Here is a 24951-nt window from a genome sequence, read left to right on the forward strand (position 1 = left end):
AAGCAAGCTCTTAGCAGATGTCACAAAATGACTTAAATCCATAATTCAGAATTCTTGATATTATTACTACGACAGATTTTAGGATGATGAGGAAGCAAAGTGTTAAAACTCAGTGTTTATGCATATTAAATTGGAAAATAGAAAGACTCTGAAGTGAGAGGAAAATAAAGATGCAGAAGCAGAGTTTTATGTAGGATTAATTATTTTATTGTCATTGTCAGGGAGGGAAAACTTTTCTTCTATGCACTTAAAATTAGTGATTGGGGCCAGAAATTAAATGGATAAAAGACAGATTAACAGGAGAAAGGACAACGTTTATTCTCAAAGGTTCATGGAAACTCATAAAGTAGCTCATAAAAGTGGCTAGAATTTAGAGTTTATATACTATCTTAATAGGGAAAGGACAGGGGAGAAGGTCACATAGAGAACAACAAATGAATTTTAGGAAAGACAAATGGAAATCTAGGAGCTTATATGGGAGGTATGATGCTGCTGAGACCATGTCTGTTTCTGTGATTTCTCATCCATGTGCCGATTCCCCCTTCGCAGTGATAGGAGTCAATTTCCCTTGAAGGGAAATTTATGGTAGTTGAACTTTTTTGGAAGGCTCTGCTTTTAGGCAGATAGTGTTCAGACAAAGCCTCTTTCTGCATTTGTTGATTGTCAAATGTATTTCAGCTTAAAATATTTTTTATGTCACAGTGGTGTATTCTGGATGCCTTCATCACTGTGTCCCAACTAGCACCAGGTAAAGAAAGAATGGAGGGAAAAAAAGTGCTAATTGTATTTCTTGTTGTCATCAATCTGGGATACTTCACATTTATTGTATTCCTGAGGGGATTTCTAATCATCCCTATTAATTAATAATCTTTAATTTATTACAGAATTTCTACATTGACTTCTCCTTTCGAAGCATTTAGTCAGCAACAAGTTTAATCATAACAAAAAGTAATAATCTTATAGAATTTAACACTCTTTAGGTGTCTTCTAAGTCTATGAGCCTCTATTTTCCAACAGTAATGTGAGGAGTTCTAATCAAAGGAAGGAAGTAATAACAATGATATGAGCTGACAAAATATACATATACTTGAAAAACGGAGTATACTGACTTTATCAAGAATTTTATAATGCCTAAATCACTCATATTGTTCTCTGAAAATCAGTTACCTTTTATAAGATATCCATGATTTTTAATCCCTGGAAAATAGTGTAATCATATAGACAAAACCATGTACTTTTTAAAGGAGACTGTAACGTAGTGGAATGCCTTTTATTTTCCTGCCCTTAGCATGGCTGTCAGTTTATGAAATCAGAATTAATACATCAATGTGTTACTTATTCAAAAATTTATTGACATATGGAAACAAAGCCTAGGTGGAAATTCCTTTTAGTCACCTGGAGACAAATATATAAGCTAATAGAATCATCTGTTAATTAAAACTTCTAAGTAGTCCAGCAAAGCTATTTAGTTCTACATTACATAGTTTCTAGACATGAACAACATTCTAAATGCAATGTGATTAAAAGTTCTCTTTCTTTTGTGTCTCAGTTGTTTCTGAACACAATCAATTTGACAAGTATTCCAGGAGTTACCCCTATAGCAGATGCTCTCTATACTCTCTGTTAGCTGTCCAGAGCTCCAGAAAATAAAGATAAAACAATTTCACACTTGTCCGTAAGAATCTCAGACACATTGTTCTATTGAATTATTTTCAAATGTAGGTTATTATTTTCATGAAGCAGATGTTGTTCTAATAAAAGTATATAGACATATAAATAGGTACACAGGATTCCAAAGACTATACAGTTGCTTTCTTAAAAAGTCTTAAAAATCTATATTACTGGCTTTTGGTATCTTTCCTCTAACTTTAATATATGCTTTTTTTTTCTAAACATCACATCATGAACAATACTAATCTAATGAACAAATTAAATTGCTCCAAGAATAAGTTTCATTTCCTACCCTGAAACAATCTATTGAATAACCCATAATTTACTAAGGCAAATGCAGGGAAATTGCTACATTTTGCTGGAAATATTTTAATAATCTTGAATATGCACTATTTTAATATGCTTACCTATAGTTGTACTAGTTTAGTTTTACGTTAGCAGATACAATAATGAAAGTGTAATTAAAAAGAAGTCTTGAATTTTCTGTAATCCTCAGTTAATACATAGCAATACCTTACATTTAACGGAAGGCAGTACATTGAGTATGAGGCTAATTTTCATAGAAAGTAGACGGGATTTCAAGATTAAGGAACCAAAGTCTTTATAATGCAATGAAATCTTCAGCAATTTAAAAATGCTTTAGTAAAGGTGCAGCTGATATTAAATCCACATTACAGATTAAAACTACATATTGAAAGATGAAGAATAATATGTTGTTTGCAAGGGTTTAGAGAATATCTTACTTATTAGTAGAAAATGAACCAATTTTTATTAGCTAGCCAAGTCATATTACGCATCCCTTTGCACTCCTTCTCACTCTATCCTCATCCTTAATTCAGTACTTTGGATAGCAAAAATATGTTGAAATTTATAAGTTGAATTGGCCATGTAAATATGTAAATATGTAAATATGGCATTTACAGTAAAAAGTTCTGCTTAGCCTTCAACATTCTCTCTTTTCCTAATAAATAAATATATTCTTCTCAAACTCAGAATATATTCAGAACATAGCAGCTCGGAAAAATCAATGATGTTCAGCAAAAGTACAGACACATCATTAATTTAATCATGGAAGGACAAAGAATAAAGCATGTTTATGTTTGCATTAGTAATTTATATTATTCTGATTTAAAATATTTTCAAAATTTCCTATTTGCTGTCTCTACATTGTTGGACTATTTTTTTTCATTTAAGAAAGGTACAGTAATTAAACATAATGATGGAAGAAAACTTACAATAAACATGGTATTTTCTTGACTGTGCTTAAACAGTAATGTATTTCAATATATTACTTAATGTCTTCATTTGCCCTCCCCTAGAATAAACCCAAAGGCAAGGTTTCCAGTGAAAATAGTTTATTTAGAAGATGATCATAAGAGAAACCAGTAAAGGAACAGGAAATGTGAGGACACAATTTTCAGTAAAGAGTAAATTATCAAACAAGTACACCTGTAGGCAGCTTGAAGGTAACCCCACTCAGGAACTTGGAGAGCCAGTGTAGGATATGGACCTCAGAGTTAGTCTGCCTGTGGGTCTAGAGAGCTGCGGTGCTTTCCACCAGCATTCATTCATCATTGGTTGAGGGTTGCTGGGAAGGAGACAATCAATTCCTTGGCTCTGGCAGCCTGGCCCACAGGTAGGCAGTGTCTTCCTTCCAGCACAGACAGCGCTCTGTTATGGCTTTCTTTGATATGTCAACTAGACCAGACTACAGTCCCCAGTTATTCAGTCAAACATTAGTCTAGGTACTGCTGTTAAGAGATTTTACAGATGTAATTAAAGTGCCTCTTAGTTGACTTTAAGTAAAGATTATCCTGCATAATCTGGCTCGTCCTGACTGAATCATTTGAAAGACTTTACACATGGGCCTGAGGCTTCCCTGAAAGAGGAAATTCTGCCTGTGTACAAGAGCTTTGACACTTGCTCACGTGTTCTAGCCGACCATGTTCTTCCCTTTCTGAATCTGCCTGCCCTGTGAATTTCAGCCTTGCTTGGTCAACTCCTACAATTTTGTAAACCAAGATAATGCTAGAGTATATGTATATATACTCTCTCTATATGCATATATATGTGTATATATATACATATATGTATATTACATACATATACATATATATGTATGTATATGTGTAGCATATATATGTGTATACATATACATATATGTATATTACATATATATGTATGTATATGTGTAGCATATATATGTATACACACACACAGACACACACACACACACACACACACACAGTGATTCGCTTCTGCTTCTTTAGTTGAAACCTGACTGATATGCCCTCTGCCAAAGATGCTGTTACTGGCAATTGAAAATTGAGCTGATGTGCATGGAAATTATGTGTCAGGTTGATAAAGGTGAAGTACTGATAGAATCTTCAGACTGCCGGGATAGATTCAGAGCCCACATTAAATTAATTTCGTGTTATCACTGATTTCCCAAGGTGACTGCTAGGTAGTGAACTATCTAAAAAAACAGACTTGCACTAGGAGGTTTAGTCGAATAAGCGATAGTAAGTGCTGCTGTTTTGGTCCTGAGGATGCAATTGATATTTATCACCCCCCTCCTCCACCACCTATTCTAGATATTTCTCATCATTATTATCAGCTGCTGATTTCTGTCATGTGCCTCACAGGGTAACTCAGATCTTCATCCCTGACTGAAGGTCTGATGCCCTGGTTATCATGTTCTTGTCATGTTGTAGTGGACTTAATCATAGTTCTAGAAGTAATAGCAATGGGAGTTGAGGACAGAAATTGAGGACAAGTCATGCGCCTCCGATGTTACATTTTTCATGGTTTCCGATCAAAAGTACTTTGATATCCTCTAGAAAGAGAAAGAAAGGCACTTACGACAGCTTAAAGGGTTCATGGAAACCTGGGAGTTCAAGATTTTGAAGTGCATCCACTGAGGTGTCTTTATTTTCAGGTACTACTCCTTCCCTGTCAGTGCCATTACTTTTGTACAGAGGATATATTGGGCCTGTAAATGCAGCTTTTTTTTGTTAATGTTAGAAGAGGTCATTGAGAAGATGTGACTGCTGGTTGACCTGCGTGGGAGCTAAGTAAGGCTGGACCCAGGCAATTGGAGTCTCTCCACCCCCTCCCCTGTGCTTGAAATGTGCATTTTGCCCACCATTCACACAATGGGGTGTGTTTTCAGGAGCACAGCCTTGAGAGAGCAATGTGTTGTTGAGACTGCCTGGACTGAATACCTGACAACCCAATAAGGCCTCCATATAAAAACATAAGTTTCTCACAGGCAGGTGTGGAGTTCTACTTGCCTTGCAGCCACCCAAGACAATCCTCTTATGGAAGTTCCCTTGTTTATTAAACTTGTCATCTACCAATCTTGAGGGGTGTCCCTCTTACTTCAGTCTTTCCTTGCCATCCAAGTACGGGGGCAAATTTCAGATTTTACCTGAAAGCTCCTGAGTTTGCAAACAATTTCTCACAATCAGATTTTAGGCCAGTTTTCTGAATGGTCTGCCCTCCAGCTAGCTGAAGGAGATGAGGGTCTCTGCGCCAGAAGCCTTGACCTTCATGCCGTGCTTTGAGGTCATAATTGGCTGGCCAGAGCCTGTATTTTATTTAGTCCCCCCTCCCCCTTTTCAGGGCAAAAATGCCAGTAAAGAACAAAAAACAAAAACAAAAACAAAAACACCTCTATCCTTGTTATAATTTAATTTCCCCTTGTAGCTCTCAAATGTTAGAGATTCTAAATAAGAAAACACATCCTTTCTTACCTGTACCCCATTACAAATTGCCATGCCAGAGGGTAATATCACTGCCTTACTACTAACAGTGTCTTTTTTTTTTTTTAATCTGGATAAAAAGTGATCAAATTCCAGAACTTAATTCTAAGGCTTTACTTCTTAGGACTACATATAACACTGTCTGTCTTATATATGGTTTCCCCAGAAACAGAGCCCGAGACGAAAAGATAGGGGCTAACAGTAATTCAATAAAATATCACAAAACTATTGATAAAGAATAATACATGGACTTAAATTATTAGATAGAATTGAGATAGGAAGTAAAAAAAAAAATCCAGCGAAGAGTACATTATCAAGCAAGTTATAACATCTGGGTGGTAATACAGACCATACACCTCCGAATCATTCTCCCAGAAGAGTAATGGAGCTGCTGAATTGTGCACCAGCTCCTGTTATTCATTTGTTGGGCTGATAGGGGGAAAAGTTTCTATTTCCCAAAATTTCTGGCTCACATAACTGGTGCATTCTCCTTCACCAAGAGAAAACCCTATGCAACGAGGCGTAAATGCTTACAATTGGTAGTCACACAGTCCTGCAAAAATCAAATCAAAATAAAACAGAGTAAATAATTGTGAGATATGAATAGGGCACCAACATAATCTAATGTTGTATACTCAGCATAATATTTATTAACCTTTGATTATTTGGAAAGGTAAACTGTGCATTTATAGTCATCATTAAGAAAGCACAGTAATAACTTTTGAGAGTCAGTGGGAACCATTATTCATGGCGGGTGATGCAGTACCAAGAGTAATGAGGTATATGAGATTAGTATTAAATGAATGCTAATGGAACTGAAGAGGCAAGATCTATATTGTAGTTTCAATACAAACATCATTATGAATATAGGATAAGAAAGACTTTAAAAAAATAATGTACATAATGGAATGATCATCTGGGTGATTCTCATACAAGTGCTGCATACTAATATTATTCTTAAAAAATATTTTTTGTCTAAGATTTATAAAGGCACTGTTTTTTGTCTCCAAAAATATGAATTATGTAATTCATTTAAAATAGTTTTTTTATGCAGTATATAACATAAAAATCATTTTTCTTTATTTTTAATGTGTCTCAACCTAGCATCATACAGGGTCAATCTTGGGTATGAGATCCCTGGGCAATTTTTTTTTTTTTTTTTTTTTTTTGCGCAGGGCTTCTCTTTGTATAAACATTTCTTACAAAAATGTATTGTAGGATTCAGGCACTCATTTGAAGTACAGTGGTTTATTGATATAGATTTAAGTGTTTATTGTTCTCTCAATGCATGTGAAGATTCTTTATATCATACAACAATTATCTTTTACTGTTCAGACCCAGAAACAATCTCTTCACATTCTTTATTGTTTAATGTGTATGTCTCCCATCATAAGCAAAGGGAACTGACGCAGTTATTACTTATAATGTCATGGCTCTTGGGAACCTGTTTGCATTAAAACTATACTATATATCTTCTTGTCTCTTCAGTTCCTTTCGGCATTTATTTCATGCCTATGCTGATTATATCACTACTCTTGACACTGCTTCATCCATCATGAATACTGGTTTCCAATGACTTTCTCAAATGTTATTGTGATTTCTTACTGATGAGCACAAATGGACATCTTAACAAGAGAATGTAGGAAAATGAGAAGGAAAATTCCTTTTCTGGCTCTGTTAAATTTACCATCCAGAATTTTACAGTGTTGATGTAGAACAGCACATCTTCCAACCATATTTTCTTTTCTATTCTTTAGGCCAGAATGATTTTACTTCTAGAATGTAATCTCTTTCAGTGATGACCATACCCCAGCTTTTCACACTTCATCAGAGAGGAAGGTGAGTAGCTATAGATAGAGCACAAACAGTGGTCCAATTCAGGAAGAAATGTTTATCTCTCCTCTGGCAAAGCTTAAGTCTGACTAGAAAGATAAATGTCACCTATCAAAGTCAAGAGAAGATATCAATTTAAAGAGTCTTTGAGTTTTGTGAAGCAAGAGTTTCAAAAGGTCTCCAAAGAAATGAAGACAACCATGCTGGGAACAATGTCGGAAGTCCTGGGACATGTGGTGCCTGCTGAGAGGTGGGCTGTAAGTATCAGAGGGGTGTGTCTCAACAGGAGACCAGGGCCCATGTGGTGAGGTTTTTATACTCCTGTTGATCAGTTAGCTGTATATGCAGAGCCTGGGAAGAGGTGTGGACTTGGCAAAAGTGGCTTTTGTTGGACTGAGGCAATCTGTAAAAGGAAGTAACAGCAGGGGCTATCTTTCGCAGAACTCCCACCATCTGAGTTATTTAGGAAGTGCTTCATTCCTAAAGGAGAATATGAGCAGTACATCATATCATCCCCCACAGGCATCTTTTCTAAATAGATTTTCTAACCATTGGTTACTTCTTGTATAATGAAATTGACTTGTTCATTTTGATTATACATCCAGTGTATCACTAAACTTTCTTACTAGATAAAGCAAATGTGGAAACCTTGATCTGAAACTCTATGAATTACTTAATGTTGACCCAACTGTTACCAGACTAAGAGCTCCGTCCGTTTTCAGAGGCAGTAAAGCATTACAGATCAGCAAACCAGAGGGTATAGTGTAGGGAAAGTGTATTGCCACTCTTCGGGACGAATGGGGCAAGTCAAGAGAGACAATGGTACTGAAGGGTTTGCGGTTTGAGTTGTATATTGTTGGTTCTAGGCCAGCCCTGCGTGTGACATACAGACTTGGGTCATTTGATTGACATGTATAGGTTATAAAACCCATTCCTTTCTGCAAATGCTCTTACCCATAATACACAAGAAAACGGAAGGTGGGGAGACGTGGGGGGTAGGGGGTAAAACCGCAATGCGAATTTATTGTAACTATATTATAATGAGGCAAATGTTAAACCAAGGGTAAGCTTTAACATTCTGCGCAGTCTTCAAAAACCAGGTAATTCTAAATGGATTTTACTTCCCTCTTTTCAGAATGTTCTAACCACAAAATTGGTCCCAGGGTGTTGGTCGGACCTGGGCCATGCAAAGCACCAGTAACATTATCACCCACCTCTCCTGTAGCTCACGCTTGCCTTCTGCCTAACACAACTTTGAATTCTTTGAAAAATACCCAATATGATCATAATATATCTTTATGCATTTTAAAATTTATTTTGCTGGTTCTATACTGATGCTTAAGATTGTCTATGATTTATCAAACATTATAATTATAGTAGTTTTAAAATTATTTAGACAATTTCCTATTTTATATTCTCTGAAAAATTATTATGAAATATAATTATCTGCCTCTATATATTTGTTAGAACTAACAAAGCAGTAAGGAATGTTTTATTTGGTTTCTTTGTGGCAAGGTTTGTATTAATAATTTAACTTTTTTACTGATGCTACAAAAGTCCAAGTTCTCTATTATTTTCTAAGAAACTTTACATTTTACGTCAGTTAACACATTTAACGGCATACAGTTCATGGTGTTTTCTTTCTCATTTTGACATCTCTTATGCATGTTTAATGTCTCCTTTCATGGTAACATGGACACCAAGCAATCAGAAGGGATGCTAACCATCAAAACCCAGTACAGATATACCAGTGAATACTTAATTAAATGACTCCTATCATAATATAACTACATTAATTTGTATTTCATCACTGAGATGATGCAATCTTTCTTTATCTCTTTTGTATTATTGGCTCGACTTAAGTTTCAGCCAATTTAAATTTAACCTCTTTTTCTAGAAATACGTATTTGTTTGCTCTTTCTTTAGTTGACTGGTGTGCCTAAAAAGTTACCTTGAAAGTCAAGTTGTTTTACATGTTAAATTTACAATTTAAAATAATGTTATCAAATTAAATGTAGACTTTATCTTTTTTTAAAAGAAAGCAGAAGTAGTGATTAGCACTATAATCTCAAAAATGTTATTTCTATTAATAATATGCAAGACCAAATGATAATGGAATGGTGGGTTTTCCCAATTTTTACATTTTTTAATTGGGTACATCATTTGGTGTACTAATAACAGATATAACAGACACTTAGGTATATGAACACATTATATATGTAGCCAGTGGATTAAAAACAAGCAAACAACAATAACAGTATATAGTTTTATAAAATATGAGATAGTGGTCTAAAGTCTTTAAAATAATATCTAGCTGTGTGTTTTGTGTGTCTGAGCTTTTAATACCCAGAGATGAGATTCTACACATTTGCTATACAAAAAAATTATGTGGTCATTACATTCAACATATGAAAGTATGTATATGATGTTTGTATATGGTATGAACATCTACAATATTTTATGTCATAGTAATAATTTTGAAGCAGCATAAGGCATTCTATAATATAAATGCTATCATGGAAAATGAATGTGTTTTAATGCATTTTATTACAATCTAGTTCTTAGAAAATTACTGATCAATGGTTCATGATTGTAGTAACTCCAAGAAATACCAGGACTCTGGATAGACTAAGACCAGGACTCTGGAATCTGCTAGGTAAGATTACTTTTACTATAATTTTTAAAAATTTATAACAGTTGCTGAAAAACTTTTAAGTTTAAGAGAGACAAGGCCAAAGTGGCAGATCAAGTTTATTTTACCCAAAGTGGACTGCCGGGTTCAGAGTAGGGGGTGGTCTAAGCCTGGAAATAATATCAAGAAATAAAGATATATATTAAACTTGCCACAAATGTAGTTCTCAGAAATTTACTAATAAATTAGATATGATTTCTTTTAACTGTACTCCATAAATGTTTTATTTTAATGAAATGATTTTTGTTTTGTTGTACTTGTAGAATTTAAAGAAAAAGAGTTTTTCCACACAAATCATCTTTTTTTTCTTTTTTTTTAATTGGGGAAGGGGAACAGGACTTTATTGGGGAACAGTTTGCACTTCAAGGATTTTTCCAAGTCTAGTTGTTGTCCTTCCAATCTTAGTTGTGGAGGGTGCAGTTCAGCTCCAGGTCCAATTGCCGTTGTTAGTTGCAGGGGATGCAGCCCACCATCCCTTGCGGGAGTCGAGGAGTCCAACCGGCAAACTTGTAGTTGAGAGCCCGCTCTCCAACTGAACCATCCGGGAACTCAGTGGCAGCTCAGCCGAAGGTACCATGTTCAATCTTAGTTGCAGGGGTCGCAGCCCCACTATCCCTTGCAAGAGTCGAGGAGTCCAACAGGCAACCTTTTGGTTGAGAGCCCGTGCTCTAACCGAGTCATCTGGCCACCCAGGAGCTGAGCGGCAGCTCATTGACTTCATTGTAGTCGAGGAGGGCACAGCTCGCTGGCCCATGTGGGAATCGAACTAGCAGTCCCATTGCCCAGAGCTCGTGCTCTAAACAACTGTGCCACCCATCCGCCCCGACAAATCATCTTTTACTTGAGCTAATTTATGAAACGATTGGAATAAGTCAGTACAGTTCTTAATCCTGTGAAGATGTTAAATAACTGAGATGCTTAGTGAATGATGAGTTTCTTGAAAAGTGTTATAGCATAAGAGAGAATAATTTAGATTATTCAATTCTATGTTATTACTTAATATAACTATGAAAGTGATTATCAAAAAGCTGAATCTTCTACAGCAGTAATACGCAGAAACAGCTATTCGACTTACAGCTCTAAAAGGTAGAAAAAATAGTGCAGAAAAACTCGCTGAAATAAATTTTAATCATATCTCCTCCAGACAGCAAATATAAATAATTGTGGATTAAAAATTAGTGTCTAACTAACAGATAATGCAGCATTACTATTTCTAATTATTATTTTAAAAGTATTTTTATTAAAATATAGCTAACATACAATATTATGAAAATTTCAGGTGAACACCATAGTTATTCAACATTTATATACCTAAATAAGTGATCACCACAATAAGTCTAACAACCATCTGACACTGTATAATGTTATTACAATATTATTGACTATATTCCTATGCTGTGTATTACATCCCAATGACTTATTTGTTTTATGTCTGGAAATTTAGACCTTTTATTCCCCTTCACCTTTTCCCCATTTTTAACTTTTTTTTTTTTTATTTACAGTTGACATTCAATATTATTTTATATTAGTTTCAGGAGTACAGCATACCTAAGTATTTTATTATTTTAAAGTAAATATAATTAGATAATAATTTAAGTGAAATAAACAAATTAGTGTGTATATATATATATAGATATATACATACATATATATAGATATATATAAAATGACTCCTACACCTCATATTAAATATAAAAGTACTTTTAATTATTCATAAATGCCTGATTTAAAAATATTCTAACACTGTAGAAAAAATACAAAAGCATTTAAAAATAATCACCTAGAATCAAAAAATCAAGTTTTAAAGCAAAACACCCATAGAAAAAAAAAATATTAAGGTGTTCTAAAAAAATAAATGTAGGTTTTTATAAACAAGAAATTGGTAGAACTGTATTAAATATACACTTTGAACTGAACAATAAGCTCCAGTTTCTTACATAGCTCATTGTAGTGGTTAGTCTCAATCATGACTAACAAATAGAAAAAAAATCTACTGTGAATTAAAGCAAAATTGAAACTCAAGTGATTAAACCAAGACCTGGAATTGTTTTGCCATTGTAATTGCATGATATAAGAAATTATTTGTAACCATGAAATAATTCTGAAATTTTGTGATTCATCCTCTCTGGAAACAAATATAAATTAACATTAAGATTCTCAATAAAAGTAATTATTGTCTTAATATCTGCAACAAAAATGTCATGTTGTAAAATGAAAATGGTTTCTTCTCTAATTTAAAAGGAAAATTTGAAAATATATATTAATAAAATATTATCTATCCAAATATAACAATTATGAATAAAAACTGTAATATTTTCATATATTATAAAAAATGTCATAATGAAAATTTAGAATTAGTCTTTACTGGCAATTTAATGACAATTTTATTAAAAGCCAAACCTAATTTATCCTAAAGTACAAATAACAGGCTCTAATTACAGATAGTCATCATGTGATCGCATAATACATGACTGCCTTTTAAGGGGTACTCAAGTCTTCTCTTTTATCTTCCTCCAATCCTCATAAATTGCCTCTACTTGAATTCATCCCTAGTGAAAAATCAAAGGCAATGCCTCTCCATTTTAAAATAGGAGTAGTGAAGAAGCCATGACCTTGATTAATGTGACTCAAGCACATAAGTTGAACCAATTTTTTAAAAGGTAGAGGTCTTGAATTTTTTTTTCAAAGGCCGTATATATTAATAAGGTGTCTTTTCTTAACTCTCTTCTTTCTGTGTATCCAGGGTAAAAACACCTTTGCTCAGGTCTAGACATCAGTCTTCCCTCTTTATATTCTGTCATCCATGTAGCTACTGGGGGTAGGCCTGCTGCCTGTACTCGGTTGAATATTGAGGCTAACATTTAAATTACCCTTTTGGAAGCATTAAAACTACCTTACTCACTCATTCCTCCTTTGGTTCTCTCTCAGTCCAATGCCTTTGTACTAATAGATATGCTTTTATTCCATTGAATGAAAAGTTTCAAGTCTCATGTTTGGATTTCTTTCTCTCTTTCTCAGCAGCCATCAAGGGGATGACAAAATCCTATGCTTGTATTTCTAAAAATTATTTCAAGACATGGAATACCATGCATACAACTGCATGCCACGTAGAGATAATCCAGAGAGCCTCCAGAGTCTGTTAGCCCCAGTGAGTGGAGCAATGATTTAAAACAATTAATCAGACCAGACCAAAGAAAGTTGGATAGAGAGTGAAAACAAGAAAGTCTAATACATTTTTGTTTTCACTCTCCCTAGACCTAAGATGAAGAACTTAAATAGCATGTTTCACAAAGAATGGTGGATTTCTCCTCACTGTAAGGTAAGAAGGCTATGATTTCAGTTTCACCCCTTTTGCTATAACATCTATTTGATACATGTTAGTGAACCTCAACTGTTGAACATTGCATAATACAATTCCAACTGTGAACTTACTCATCTTTTTAGCACAATTTTTTTGATTCCTGTCTCCATGTAAGTCTGGGTTTAATCATAGAATACAAGACACATAGTCATTGGAGCAAGAAAACTTTAGTGAAAATAATTATTAATAAGGGATTGGAATAATGGAGAATTGACTAAGAAGAAATAAACTGAAAAGAAAAAAACCTTAGGGGTGGTGGGGGAGAGTATCCAAATAAGGGAAAAATTGGAAGAGGAGAGTTCTCCCCGAGGCTGTGGTTCACATTGGAGAGAATATGGTGGTAGCCCACTGGATGTCAAAGAAGTTCACTGGATTGTCCCTGGACAGAGGGGCTCTACAGTCAGAGGGCCAAAACTGATGGTTCAAGAATTAGCTCTTCGGTGGCCAAGGAAACTGGACTGAAAGCAAATAATGGAAGAGAGAGGAAGTTGCTTGCTGTCAAAGTTGCTGGAAAATCACAGGAAGTGTGATGTGTTCTTGAATTCAACATAAAGCTGTCATTGGAAGCAGGCTGGAACACTCGTAAAACTTGCCAGCTGATCATGAGGATACAACTGAAGTCCCATCTGGGAATGTACACAAGGGGAGATGCTTAGTAGGAATTGCCACCACCACCACCACCACCAAAACTGCCGGAGGGGGAGAGATATGCAAGAATAAACCATCTTAGCACTCCAATATTAATTTCAATGCAAAACTAAGAACAGGGCTATGATGTTCCTAATTTCCATACATTAATGTTGTCAATGGCAAACATTATTTCAATTATTTTAGTTTTCCATTATTTTATTAAATTGACTTCCTTAGAAAGGAATATAGGTTCTTATTAGAATATTAAAGGCTATCAGACTGAAGATATATGGAAAAAGCAGGGATATAAGGGAAACAACTACATTAATAGGGAGATTAAATCAAATAGTATATCTGCACATAGATGTTTATTTATTGAAACAATTGTGCCTTAAGTATATCATCAAATCTCTACTATTAAATGAGGTTGGAGAAGAATCCTAAGGTGTTCCTATTTACCTGCATAGCTTGATCATGTTAAACATATAGGTGTATGTATCTGTTTTCCTTAAAATCTTATAGAAGTTAACCTTATAGACATACTTCATAAATATACTCTTTCCCAAGCCTATTTTACTTTATCAAAAAATGTACTTGTCTCATTTCCCGTCAGCTGAGTGTTACAGGATGTAACTATGTAATTTGGGAACATATTACCAATTGGTAAGTCACAGATTTATAATTATTATGGGTATATTTGTAGTTGAAACCCAGAAGTAACCATTGGTTTTATGTAAAACCAAAACAATCTATATCTGAACACAAAAGCTGACACGTTTCTGGACAACAAGAAACAAATGGACATGTACACATCCTTTGTTTAGTTTTTGTGTTTTCTGCATCTGATTTGCTAGCTACTTAGATTTATTCAATACAAAAAATAAAGATAAAGACAAAAAAGCATTTCCATTTTCTCTACCTGAGGTAAAATTAAGTTAATTTAAGAAGAACTTTTTAAAGAAATTCACAAAGCCAAATAAAATGTTATCATAAAATCCTCTTCTACACCTTAATAATTATCAATAGAAGATATTCTGTAGTATATTAAAGAAGGATTGTATTATATATGTCCCTCCCCAATAAAAATGCTCATAACAGTGTTACCAGTCCAAAGTCCATGTGCCTGAGGCTTCAAATGGCCAAAACACAAAACGTCAGAGTTTGGAATAAGGAACAGTTTTTTTATTGCAAAGGCACCAACCAAAAAGATGGGAGCCTTAATAGTTCCTCGAACTTGTGTTAAGAAAGTACAGAGTTCAGGCTTCTTTTATTCCAAGGGAAGGGGAAATGGGTGGGTGGCAGGACTGTTTTTCTAAAACTCAAGCCCAAGCCGAATCCCTGTAATGATTAGCTTGCCTTATGTCTGTATGTAAGACTAGGCAGGCTTCAACAAAATGAAGTCAAAGAGAGATGAGCATTTCATTCTGTTACAACAGGATGTTTTTGAAGACTATAATTATTATTATTTCACCTAGGAAAATAAAACATTACTATTTTTAAACTCTAAGAGATAAACTATAATTTTATTTTGGTCTACATCTATACCTATGTCTATATTTATACATTAATCTATATCTGTTACCATTCTAAAATCCATGTGCCGAATTCTTTGAAAGGCCAAAACTCAAAACATCAGAGTCTAGAGTAAGGAAAGGTTTATTGAGCTAGAAGATGCCCACTGAGAAGATGGGACACTTAGTGGTTCATCAAATCCAGATTAAGAAAGTACAGTGTTCAGGCTTCTTTTATATTAAGGGAAGGGAAAAATGGGGATGGGGAGGAAGTTTTTGAAAAACTCAAGCTCTAAGCAGAATTCCTCTAATGATTCGCATGTTTATGTGTAAAACTAAGCAGAAGATATTAGCCTGAAGATGATGGGAACAAAGCAGGCTTAAACAAGATGGAGTCAAAGAGAGATTCAGCTTTTCACTGTTCCTTATCTGTCTATATCTATATCATCTGTATCTATATCTGTATTTATATTTATCTATATGTCTATATTATATTTGTGTCTCTCTATATATTTATCAATATGTTTTCAAAGAAATATTATTTGATCTGTTAAAATACAAGTAACTATTTACTTCCATGGTTGGGCTCAAAGTTTATTCTAAATTAGAATTTTTTCTTTATTCTAGGATTTAGTGTGTTACATATTCGTCCCATAGCAAATATGTTAAAAGGAATCATTAATAATATTAAATTAATAATAACAAAAACTTAAATAGATAGTATATGAGAGTAAAGTAAAGATGGCATGAAATTGGCAATTACATGAAGTTATTTGGATAACCATACAGGGAGTCCAACAGATTCTACAATCACTGTCTACAAGAACCAAACATTATGGAAGATATTCTTCTGTGTAAAAAAAGGAAAAAAAGCTTGAACAATTGAATTTCCTGATTGATTTGTTAAGTGATGTGTATGTTATCCTTTAAATCCTAAAGAGCTGAAGAAAGGAGGGTGGTGGGGGGTGGGGGAGGAGGAGAAAGAGAGAGCGAGAGAGGTGATATGTGGAATCTTTTAAATTAAAGGAAATATTGTACTAATCAATGAGAATTCACTTCAAAATTCTTGTTGCAAAAATCTTAGTTCACCAGGAGTCACTATTAAATTCTACCTACTACTTATAATTTCTAGAAAACATAGATGTGTTTAGATAACATCAAAATAAAAGTTAACACAAAAACTATTCAATCAAAGAAAATCCATTTGTTAATATGTGTGATGTGATATTTAGGTATTTAAAAAGATTTAGAGACATCTGACCTTTGTTTCCTCAGTGTCCATATCTGAGGCATTAACTGAAGTGGCTTATTTACATGAATTAAAAATCACTTATTGCCACAGGGTATCAAGATCAATTTTCGCACACAACTTCATTTCCACATTGCTCCCTATCCCTAGCCCCACAATATTCAACCATCCATTCTTGTCCTGGGAATCAAAGAGTTTGTAATGTATACATGAGATAAAATATTACCCTGAGCATCTGCTAAAAATAACAAATGTTGGAGTTTAGCTGTAAGTAAGGTAGTCGGATTCTGAAATTTAAGGATTTAGACATATGTTTGAACAAAAACAGGAAAGAATTCTCTGAGACTAACAATAATTTACTTACTGGCAGGCATGTTTGGCCTTAAGAAAAATTATAACTTACTCAGAAGATAAATATTTAAGGGGCTTTAGGAAGGGAAAACCTGCTAAAATCTGTCATAATGCATCAATAAATCAAATCTGCCTTAGTCAATGTGATGTATTGGGTCTCTGAGCAGACAAAGTAGCCAGTGTACCCAATTATAGAGCTCTTACACTCTCTTACCTCTTGTCAGCCTACCCTCACTTTGCCTAGAATGGAGACTCGGGTGAATATTATAAATTCATGAATTGTCTCATTCACAATCCATTTTAACTTCTTTAAAAGTAGTAAGTTTTAAAAAATAGACTGATTAATCTCACAGTTGAGTGAGACTCATTTGGTAAGATATAATATCAGGTGCTGATTCTATTTGCAAATCTCCCAACATATGTGCTATAGAAATGGCCTCACACTACCTTTTCTCTATTAAGGTGGTAAAGTCATAAATATATATGTCTGCTATATGTCCTTATATTCAAATTTAAAGTTGTTAGGAGTCTGTTTTTTCCTCAGCTTTCCATTTATTCCTGAATCATTATTTTCAGGAGAAAAAAAAAAGACATACTTTTCTCTAGAAAGCCTGTCACTGATTGGCCTTAAAAAGAATTAATATCATTGTAGAAATGTTCAAATTTTTCTCCTTGGAGAGAGTTATCATTCTACAAAAGAGAGAAATTAGAGAAATCTCAGTTATTCCCATTTTCACGCTGATAATTAAAAGGAACATAATTATATTATCCAAACATTTAAATAACATAGAGACAAGCACCACATAAATAGGTCTTTGCTTAAAATTTTCAAAATGAGTATGCTTATGTGTAGTATAATCTATGTATATATTAAAATGACAACATTCGTGACCATGATCACTGTAGCAAGCCCCAAAGTAATTAATATAGCTGCAAGGAAAAGCATTAATCTTGCCATAAAGTTATTTTCCCTTATTTTAGAAACTTTAAGCTTGCACAGTATATTAATCTGATACCCAGCTGTCAGAAAATACATATTTTTCCCCTCAGAATTTTAAATACATTTTATATGTATCCAAGTAAAGTTGTTAAGAATATTTTGACCTGCTCATGAATTTAGTGCAAATGTATTCTAGTTTGTAATAAGAATATAAAGGAGACCAGACTAACTTACCAAGCTACATGGAAGACATTAAAATATAATGAGGAGTGACTATTGCCTCCCTTCCCCTCGTGAAGCCAAGAGCTAGAGAAAATATATATATATATATATTCAATGCATATTATATATACATTTCTATAATTATGCACTAAATTGTATGGTCCAGAATGTTAGTGTTATGAAAGCTGCGAGAGGCACCAATACTGACGAGAACTGGAATAATTGGTAAAGAAAATTTGAAAGCTGTCTTTGGAAGAGAAGAAGATGGAGAGACATATTTTGATTGTGGAAGCATAAAGAAGAACGCTAATTTGGTGGTAGTTGAAAATTTAGGCAAATAAATCAATGGTTAGATGTTACTGGAAATTAATAATGACTTTTTAAGTCAGTGAATTACATGATAAAAGTTTAATTTTAAGATTTTTTAATATGTCTATGTAACATAGGATGAGTTGTAGCAAAGACAGATTTAAAAATGTCTTTCTTAAATGTGTTTCTCTAGAGGGCAATTCTGGATAGTTAATCTGTCAATTTTAAGTCTACAGTCTGGTTTGTTGGACTATATTTATTGAATGAATTGATGAATGGTTGAATGTGTTTGAAAAATAAATAAATAAATAAAAGGATGGTTCTACTTCTGCCTAGTTTGTAGCTAGCTGGAAACAGCATCCTCCCTACCCCCACAAATGAGAAATAAGCCAGAAAATTTTTTCTTGAAACCATAAGAAAGCCAAGTTTGTAGAGAACCAAATAATTTGAAATCCAAGGAGGGGACAGTTCCTTCCCCCAAGAAGAAACTGCATGCCTGTACTTTCTCAATTGTGGCAGAGGAAGAAAGAAAGAGAGGGCCAACATATAAGCAAATAGGATAAAATAAACTAAAATATTAACAGGTACCTGAAGGCCAAAAGTGGGCTAATTTGACAGTATAGATCTCATGGGATTGAGATAAAAGGGGAGTTTGCATCCATTTACAATCCCTTTCCCTTAGAACTCCAGGGTATGCTCCATAAAGAATTAAGGACAGAGCTGGTAACCAGGAAGTACTACCCTCAGTGGCGCAGGGATAGGGATAACCGTCAGGACCCTATAGAGGAAATGGACCATCTCTTAGAAGCGTTAAGCATCAAAGGGAGGAAGAGAAAATACTGATGCCTCCAGAGCATAGGTGAAGGTTATAGATAAAAAGATCTCTACTCAGTGGGAGGATGAGCAAAAAGTTCTGAGCTAGGGATATTATATCAAAAAATCGGTTTCCTGACAAGATCCAGCAGAAACACAAGGCAGAATTTTTGCTATCTGCCATAGGAAAAGTTACAGAAATAGGGAGAAAATCCCACAGTGGAGACCCAAACCAGGTTGGAACAGGACAACAGAGAAGCAACCCTTCTTCTGCCTCCAGAGATCAGGAGAGATCTAGCAGGCACTGAATTACAAGAAAATCTACCACTGGGGGAAATTACGTTTTTTTTAAGAGAGAGCCCTTCTGTTGGGCAAGCACACATGGAGAGTTATAAACTGAGGATGGAGCACAAACATTAAGATGTGCCCTGTGAATTCCAGCCTTCCACCTAAATACCAATCAGCAGAATAATTTGAAGCATGTGTTGTATTGAAGGAAAAAGAGCAAAAACAAAACCTAGACCCAGCTCAACTCTTGACAAGATTGATTCAATCCCTCATGCTAATACATGAAAAGAAGAATATATATTTCCAAGTACAAATACTGTTTACCTCAGTCTCTTCTACTCCACATAAGATTTCCAGTATTCAATCAAAATTTATTAGACCAACACACACACACACACACACACACACACACACACACGATAACAGAAAATGAAACAAACCCATTGTCAAGAGACAAAACAAATTAATAGACTCATAGAGATAATCCCGATATTGGAACTAAAAGTATGAATTTTAAAATAACTAGGATGAATATGCTTAGAATCTAGTGAAAAGCATGGACATTTGTGAACATGAGGGGATTTAAACAGACATGGTTAGACATGAAATATAATGTTAGAAATGAAAATGATACTATCAGAAATGAAGAATTGCTTGGAAGGGCCCATTAGGAAAATTGACACAGTTAAGCAAATGATCAGTGACCTGAAGGACAAGTCAATGGAAATACTCAAATGAATACCAAGAGAGCAAACACTAAAATAAAAATCACATAGCCAAGTAGTGCAGATATGCAAGATAAATACTTCTACTATTATTGTTAATAATAACAATTCATACAATACATACATAAGTAGATACATTATGTTCAAATTGATGAAGGCAAAACATAAGAAGCAAATCTTGAAGGCAGCCAGAGACAAAGACACGTTAATTATGGATGAGCAAAGAAACAAATATGTAAGACTTATTGAGACAGGGTAGTTAGCATGTTGCTAGGTAGACCTGGTGGAATAAACAAAAAAACAGCCATATCCGGAAACTCCAGGTCCTGGAATGTCTCCTTCGCTCCAGGACAGAGAATACGCCTTAAGGTTAATAGATAATCTCAAATCCCTTCTGGCCAGACAAAGGAGCAGAGCTGATAGATAGGAATGGGTTGGTTCATTAATCCCTTCAGGATGAGCAAACAGGAAAAAACCTAATAGATGAATTCAATTAGAAGGCTCTAGTCCCCTTTCCCAAACAGGCAGGGGAAAGTATAAAAGTAAAAGCCTTTTGCCTCAGCCAGTTGGCACCCCTATTCGGGACCCTCCCGCTAGGGAGCTGCAACCTCTTCTGCTGCATCTAATAAACTATCCTCTTTTTTAAAACTTTTTGCCTCTCCCTGGTCCGTGTGTCCAGTCTTTGGCTTCACGAGATACAATCCCGGCCCACACCCTGAAACTGTAGGCAGATCCAACATCATCTTCTTCATTTGGGGGCTCATGTCTGGGATTGAAGGTGAGGTAAATATTATTTGTGCCTTTCTACTTGCCCACCTTATGGTTCTTCATCATTTTTGTCTCCTTTTTTCTATCAGACAAACAGTAGGCCTCTGTCAGCTATTTAAATGCGAAAAGCGCGGCTGCTACGCTCAAGACTCGGAGGGCAGGCCTTGCAGAAGGGCTCTGGTTGATCCCCTCTGGCACTGAGCCAGAGGAACGTCGGCCACAGTCCAGCTGCCTTCTCTCTCGCTTTCTCTCTCGGGTGGAGTGAAGCCCGAAGATGGTGCGCGGTTGAGGTGAATGGCCCTTGGCAGCAATTGAGGGACTCTGATCGTAACTACTCTGCAGTATGTCCCAAAGGCTCCCTAGGTCTTCCCCCAGTCCGACTGCCCGTAAGGGTGCCATTCAGAGGCTTTTCTCCCCCTCTCAGCTACTTTGTCCCATTCCTTCTGCTGCCTTTTTCCTTTCCATGAGGAGACTGAATACTGGCGTGTGGCCAGGACTGTGGGCCTTTGTGGACAACCGAGGGGACTATGGCTGTAGCCACTCTGTGCTGAGCCCCCAAAGGTCCCTCTGGTCCCTTCCCAGCTTGACTGCCCATAAGGGTGCCAGAAGGATGACTCCTTTGTCTTTGCTGTTCTTTCATTCTGTCACCGTCTCTCCTCAGCTTTTGAGATGCTGGTCTAGGGTCTCTTCCCTGCAGGGCCTTCTTGACACTTCCTGCCAACCTCAAGACACCTTAAGGTAAGAACACGGTTCTCTGCCTCTATAGGACGTCTCTTGTCACTCAGGATAAGATATACTGGCATTTAACATTCCCTCTTCATAACATCCTCTTGGGATCTCCTCCAAGCTTTAAAGTGCAGATGGAAGTGTCCTGATCTTCACCCCAAATCTCTCTGTTGTTTTGTGATTTCTCCACCTGTTGTCGATTCTTCAATAATTGTCTGGCAGCTCAGACTCATCGAGGACTCCATCCAGGGAGTCCCGAATACCTTGCCATTTTCCTCTTACAGCTCTGCTTTTGTCAGCCATCTGACAAAATTCACAGAGAAGGGCGATATATTCCAGACTCACTGTACCTTGAGGAAACTTTATCTGAAGCCTTTTGGGGTTTCTGTTTCCTCTTTTTGCCCTCTCTTACCTATTAGGAATCAAAATGTCCCTCCTCTCCTTTCTGCCCAGACCACATGCCTTTCCTATAAGCCTTGAGTTTATACTCTCTCCTTAAATATCTTTATTTAGAAGGCCACTATTATATTAGTTGTGCCATCAATATTTGTGATGCCCAGAGTCGGGGGATACACCCCACTACCTTAAGGCACCTCATTATCGGCCACAGCCTTTATCGGCCTGTGGGCCAGCACCAGACATTCAGGTGGGGACACACACACACACATGGATTTGGGTAGGTGCCCACCAGAGGCACATGCTGGGCCACCAGGTAAGCATGACTAATCCTGGCACATGTGTCTCCCCACCCACCTCAGAACCAGTCATGCAGGGTCTGTGGCCCACGCGTCTGGGGGACGCCCCAGAGCAGGTTGTGGGAGATGAATTGCGAAGGGACGCCTTTCTCTTCTTCCTCCCTTTCAGATGGGCAATCAGCCCTCACACACCTACACCCCCCTGAATTGCATCTTGAAACATTGGGACAAATTTGACCCTCAGACTTTGAAGAAGCAGCGCCTGGTTTTCTTCTGTTCAGAGGTTTGGCCTAAATACTCGTTGGAAGATGGGGAGACTTGGCCTTCTGAGGGAAGTAGTAATTATAATACTATCATACAGCTAGACCTGTTTTGCAGAAAGGAGGGCAAATGGTCAGACGTTCCATATGTTCAGGCTTTTTTTGCCCTGAGGGACAACCCAGAGCTCTGTAAGAAATATAGAGTTGACCCCGCTCTTTTGGCTGTGATCTCTTGCCTCTCTTCCCCTAATGAGTCCCGTTTTAAGGGGACTCCTCCTAAGGGGACTCCTTCTAGGGAGACTCTCACTAAAGAGACCCCTCTAAAAGAACCCCCAGGGGGTTCCTCCTCTCTTGAGGAGGAGGAACACCCACGGAGCCATGGAACACCCATGGAACACGGAGCCAACAAACACCCATCTCCTAATCCACCTATAAACAGGAATGCCTGAGGCGAGGTAACTGAAGGAAAAAAGTGGCACTTTTAAAAACCAAGCAGCTAATTCTCAAGCCAGACCCCTTACTCCACTGCTCTAATTCTAAGTCCTGTGGAAACCACTCACAGTGGGATTCATTATAAGGGAAATCGCCTTTAGATTGGAGTCCCAGAGTATTAAAGTCATGTTATCTCTATTACAGAATTTGTCAAGAAAATAGCTTAGATTAAATATCTAGGTGTGGGGACAGAGCCAGGAGTGCAGTTTCCAGGCTCTGGGCTTCACGTGGAAAGGTGCTGGCTCAGGTAGTAAATGGCCATCAACTGAGATTGGATGGCCATCAGCTGTGGCTAGTTGGCCGTCAACTGTAACCAGTGAGCCATTGGCCACTAATGTAACTGCTGTGGTTACACTAGCAGCAAATGGGGGCTAGCAAGAGGATGGTGGCTGAGCTGGCAAGTGTGGACTACAGTTAGCAGGGGGGGTTGGTTGGCTGGTAGAAAAGCGGACGGCAGGTTGCAGATCGTGTGGCTTCTGCTTCCTGTGTCTCCAACCCAGCCTCCAAAAAGACTATAGTGGTAAGATTCCCCTATCCATGGCTCCGTGGGTGTTCCTTTTTGGCCTCACCAGGTCCTGCGTTCTTATGTGGGGAGCAGGACTAGAGACCCCGCATGACTCCCTGCATGACAAATGGCTCAGCGAGCAGGATATGGTGCCAGCCAAGGCTCTCCGAAGAGTGGTGGAGCAGTTTGTGTGTATGAACACTCAGTCTCAGGAAGACCAGGAGCAGATGCCGGAGAGCTGGACCCCCGTGGAGGGGTGGGAAGACGTGGAAGTTTCCCTAACCAGCAGAGGCCGGAGAAAGCGAAGGTCATTGCTGCCCTGTGGACTGGGAAGGGCTTGCTGAGGCAGCCTGGATGCAGGACGTGTAGTCCCAGGAGGAAATGCTTGTTGAGTCCTCCGGGGGAAATGAGGGTGAGGTCCAGGTCTTCCCTCACCCCCAGGATGGGGAGGACTTGGAGCCCTCGCCCTGCGGAGCCATCCGCATGAGGCTAACGCACAGCCCTGGCGAATGACTGTGGACTATGGGGAATGGGCTCCATCCCTAATTTAATGGATCGCTTGACTGTTTGCTTGGGCACCTACCACCATGTAGTGGAACTGGCGGATGTTTGCTTCCTGTGTCTCTCTACCGGCTGTGCTAGGTATTTGAAACTAGGTATTTGAAAAATAACAAAATGCTGAGGTATTAATTATTAGGTATGTCTAAGTTCATCTATTTCTAGCTTCTTTTCACAGGAATGTTAAGAGAGAAATTAAGATCTGTTAATAAATGTATCTTATATTTTATGACAAAAGCCTATGCTTTTGAAGGTTGCCAAATATATTCCTGGATTTGCCAGTGGAAGTGATAATTGCTTGCTTTTGATTGTTAGTAAAAATTAAGGTTCTGAAGGTTATGGATTCTAACATGGACAAAAAGGGTGTGTGTTTTCAAGGAAGGTATAAAGTATGGGAATACATTTTCGAAGGTACTGAAAGAAAACAGTTTGTCCTAAAGATGGTTATTTCTGAATGAGTGAAAAGAGACAAACTAAGAGGGACTGGGAAAATTGTAGAAGGTTTGTGAGAAGTTTTGAGAGTTTTATATAATAGTTAAACTAAATGTAATTAAGTAAATATAAATCTCAAAAGTAAACTGGTACAAA

Source organism: Rhinolophus ferrumequinum, chromosome 8, assembly GCF_004115265.2.
Source record: "Rhinolophus ferrumequinum isolate MPI-CBG mRhiFer1 chromosome 8, mRhiFer1_v1.p, whole genome shotgun sequence".
Lineage (NCBI taxonomy): Eukaryota > Metazoa > Chordata > Mammalia > Chiroptera > Rhinolophidae > Rhinolophus > Rhinolophus ferrumequinum.